Genomic DNA, 4,784 nt, shown 5'->3' with positions numbered 1-4,784 from the left:
TACAGTGACCCATTTCCAGGTTTGTTACTCTCTTTGCATCATCATTACATATCTCATTATCAATTTGTTTTTCTTCATTACCTCATTATTGTTATCATATTCACATTGGGCACCCTCGGGTCCATGGCTTCCGAGATTTTCTATACATACTTCATTTCATACATGAGGGCATGGGTTTTTTATCATTGGGTATTTGAGCCTATTTTCCCTTCATTTCTATTACCCTATCACCCTAGCCTACGTTACGTCCCGTGTCTTAAGACCACCCTGAGGCCATGGGATCAAATGTCTTCTTCGACAGCCCCTACTTGGACAGGTGTTTAAGATTTGGTTGATATTTGGATATCATCATGCTTCTTCTTCTAGGAGACGCCTCTTTGATGTTTTGACCCGATTTAGTTGTGGATATGGATGACCAGGATCGTGCTTTTGATGACGGACGACTTGATGTTGTTCGATTCTTTCAATCTACCACAAATTCGATGTCATACTGGGGCATATTTCCTTTTCGGATGAGATTTACATATCTTCATGGAGTTTCATGTTCATCCCCATTTGCGAGATGCACACTTAGACGAGGACGTGTTCTTTATTTTATCATGATCCCCTAGTGGAGCCTCTCTTGATTCATCTAGTCAGGCTCATATTTTTCGGCATTTGTATGTCACCATGCTTCTTATTCCGAGAGACGTTTCCTTGACGTTTGGGTTCGATTTGGATTGTTGAGATCACACATTTGATGATGGATGATTTCATGTCACCCAATTTCCGACCTACCATATATTTGATGTCACACTGGGGCATATTTCCGTTTCGGTTGAGAGTTATAGATCTTCACGGAGCCACATGATCACTCTCACTTACGAGATACACTCCGAGACAATGGTCTGCTTGTTTTCTTTTCATGATCTCTCAGGAGAGCCTCTCTAGAGCCATCCAGTCAGACCCACACCTTTCGGCATTAGGATATCATGTTTCTCCTTCTGAGGTATGCCTTTTGATCTATGAGTCTGATCCAGTTATGGACATGGGTGACCAAGATCACGTATTTGATGATGGATGATTTGGTACCGTCTGATTTTCTGACCTACTGCTCATCTGATGCCATACTAGGTCATATTTCCTATTCGATTAAGATTTGTGGATCTTCATTGATTTGCGTGATCACCCCCAGTTACAAGATGCACAACTTCATTTTATCGTGATTATCCGATGGAGCCTTTCTAGAGCCATTCGGTCGGGCCTATATTTTCTAATGTTGTCATGATTCTTGGATTTAGTTATCTCCGATGCATAGACTCCCTCATCATCATTTCAGTGGAGTACAGATCAGATCTCTTATACATCCTATGGAGCTATTCTCGAGTTATTAGGACAAACTAGATGCACTAGTTGTTATAACTAGGGCATGTTTCCCTCCTTTAGCTGTCGAGATGATTGTTTCCTCGTAGATATGTTACGGTCTTCACTATTTTGGCCAATGGATGTTCATTTGTGTTACTAGCCACAGTCTCGATGATTTTTGCCAAGATGAGCGTTCAGCAAAACACGACCACAAAAGTTTGACTGCCCCACTATCCATGACTCTTCAGTAGATTGAGATCGTAATAGTTACCCTGACAGACTATTCACTTGAGACTTCCCATTGGATCATTCATCTGATATGACAATGGATTCCTCCAGTAGAGTATTTTGAGTTAGAGACGTTCAACCTACTCTGGCACTTTGTTAGGTTCGTGATTCAGTCAGACGAATTGTGAGATTATGTTTATAGTCGATTTGACCATTCCGACTCGCTAGCAAAGCATCCTTTGAGACTCATGGAGTCTCTTTCAGACCATTTATTTGGATTGAAAGTTGTAGCAGCATGTTACCTTGGAGCATATCTCCCTTGCATTATCTCTTTGCATTTCCAGTTTCGACGTTCAGAGTCATCATCGCTTTTCAGTTTCGGTGTTCAGAACCACCATCGCTTTTCAATTTCGGCATTAAGAGCCACCATCGCCTTTCAGTTTCGGTGTTCAGAGCCATTATCATCGCTTTTCAATTTCGACGTTCAGAGTCATCATCATCTCTTCTCAATTCTAACGTTCAGAGTCATCATCGCTTCTCAGTTTCGGCGTTTAGAGCCATCATCATCGCTTTTTAGTTTTGGCGTTCAAAGCCACCATCGCCTTTTAGTTTCGGCATTCAGAGCCATCATCATCACTTTCCAATTCTAGTGTTCAGAGCCATCATCATCGTTTTTCAGTTTCGGCGTTCAGAGCCATCATCATCACTTCTCAGTTCTAGCGTTCAAAGCCATCATCGCTTCTCAGTTTCGACGTTCAGAGCCATCATCATCACTTTTTAGTTTCAGCGTTCATAGCCACTAGCGCCTTTCAATTTCGGCATTCAGAGCCGTCATCATTGCTTTTCAATTTCGGCGTTCAGAGCCACCATCGCCTTTCAGTTTCGGCGTTCAAAGCCATCATCATCGCTTTTTAGTTTTGACGTTTAGAGCCACCATCGCCTTTCAGTTTCTGCATTCAAAGTCATCATCGTCGCTTTCCAGTTCTAGCGTTCAGAGACATCATCGTCACTTTTCAGTTTCAACTTTCACAACCATCATCATCGCTTTTAGTTTTGGGGTTCAGAGCCATCATCATTGCTTTCTAGTTCTAGCATTTAGAGTCATCATCATCGTTTTTCAATTTCGACGTTCAAAGCCACCATCGCTTTTCAATTTCGGCATTCAAAGCCACCATCGCCTTTCAATTTTGGCGTTTAGAGTCATCATCATCGCTTTTCAGTTTTGGCGTTCAAAGCCACCATCGCTTTTCAGTTTCGGCGTTCAGAGTCATCCTCACTTTTCAATTTCGACATTCAAAGCCACTATCGCTTTTCAGTTTCAGCGTTCAGATCCATCATCATTTCTCGGTTTCGGCATTCAAAGCCATCACCGTTTCTCAGTTTCAGCATTCAAAGCCATCATCGCTCCTCAGTTTCAACGTTCAGAGTGATCATTGCTTCTCATTTCCGACATTCAGAGCCATCATCATGTTCACAGTTTGGCGTTCAGAGCCATTATCTCTCCACAGTTTGGCGTTCAAAGTTATCATTCTATCATGATCGAGCATTCGTTGCCACCTTTTGGGCGTTCAAAGCCACATCTTCTGGTGTTCAGAGCCTTCATTTTTTTCGGTTTGGCGTTCAGGGATGCATCTCTAGTTCGGCGTTCAAAGTAGCTATCCCTGCACAGTTTGGTGTTCAAAGTCATTGTCCCTTTCACAGCTTGGCATTATGATCAGGAATTTGTTGCTATCTTTTCAGCGTTCAACGCGACATTCCTAGTGTTCAGAGCCATCTTTCGCAGTTTGGAGTTCAGAGTCGTCATTCATTCTCGGAGTTTAGAGTCATCATATCTTCAGTTTGGCATTTAAAGCCATAAGTCAGCCTGTCATTCAGAGCCACCATTTTCCTCTAGTTTGGTGTTCAAAGCCACATTCCTGGCATTTAGAGTTGTCTTTTTTCTTGTAGTTCGGTGTTCAGAGCCACATTGCTAGCATTTAGGATAGTCATTTTCTTTTAGTTTGGCATTTAGGGTCGTTCTTACCATTCAGAGCCACTTCCATCAATTTTAGGCGTTTAGAGCCTTGTCTTCAGTTTGGCATTTAAAGCCACCACCATCTTCTTCAATTTGGTGTTCAGAGCCATGTCGTCATTTTGACATTCAGAGCCATTGTCCAGCTTGGCGTTCAGTGCCACCATCTTCCTTTAGTTCCGGTGTTCAAATATGTTGTACATACTTATTCAGGCATTTAGATTCACCATCTTTCCTCCTTTTGCCATTTAAAGTCGTTTTCCCCCAGCCCTGTCATTCATAGTCATGGCTCTTGACAACCATATTCACTAGCATTGCACATCTTACCTTCATGGTTTTGCACTCGTCTTTGGTCTTTCCTCACCTCGTTACCTTATACTTATAGCTTATTCATCATGCTCTTCTAGACTTCCCTTTCTCCTGCACATGACGTGGTCCATTGAGTTCATGACACATATTTCAGTCATGTTGTTGGACATCCCACACTTAGTGTTCTCATGTAGTTCACCTAGGACAATCCCCTTTGGACACATTATTTCCTATACTTGGAGGCAGTTCAGCCATTACTCATCTTTGGCATCGATTTTTGAGTCACTTATGGAGAAATCTTAAATAGAGCCTGGATCCCTAGTATGACTTTGGGAGCACTCTGAGAGCTACTTTCCCCTTAGGATTTTGGAGCCTTGAGCGAGCTTGTGTTTTATTTATGTACCTTTCGGGGGTCTTTCTTTGTTCTTCAATAAAGTTCACTCCATTCCACTCACTTTTCATACTTTCCTTTTACTCTCGTGTTCATATTCCTTGCACTCGTGAACTCTATCGAAAAGGGGCATATTTGTAGACCCCCTCAGATGGAGGCATTTTCTCTTTTTTCCTTCTTTCTTATTTTTTTCTTTTTTTGACTGCCTTAAAAGTGAGATGGTTTTGGGACAGCCAAAGAGGACTGATGGGTGAGCTATTGGGCGGCCAGATGGGACGGGATACAAATATATAGCTTGGAGGAGAAACAAGCTGGAAGAGGGCAGGGAGAGATATTTTTCGTTTTTCTGGTGGTTATGAAGCGGGCTGAGAAAAAAAAGAAAAACCCAACTGAGAGGAGACGTGGAGGAAGGGAAGTAGAGCTAGCTGAGAGAGATAAGAGAAAAGGACATTCCGAGTTTGAGCAGAGGAAGAGCCTGTCGTTTTGGTCCAAGTATGATTT

The sequence above is a fragment of the Vitis vinifera genome, chromosome 3, assembly GCF_030704535.1.
Source record: "Vitis vinifera cultivar Pinot Noir 40024 chromosome 3, ASM3070453v1".
NCBI lineage: Eukaryota > Viridiplantae > Streptophyta > Magnoliopsida > Vitales > Vitaceae > Vitis > Vitis vinifera.
This window is presented reverse-complemented; position numbering follows the sequence as displayed.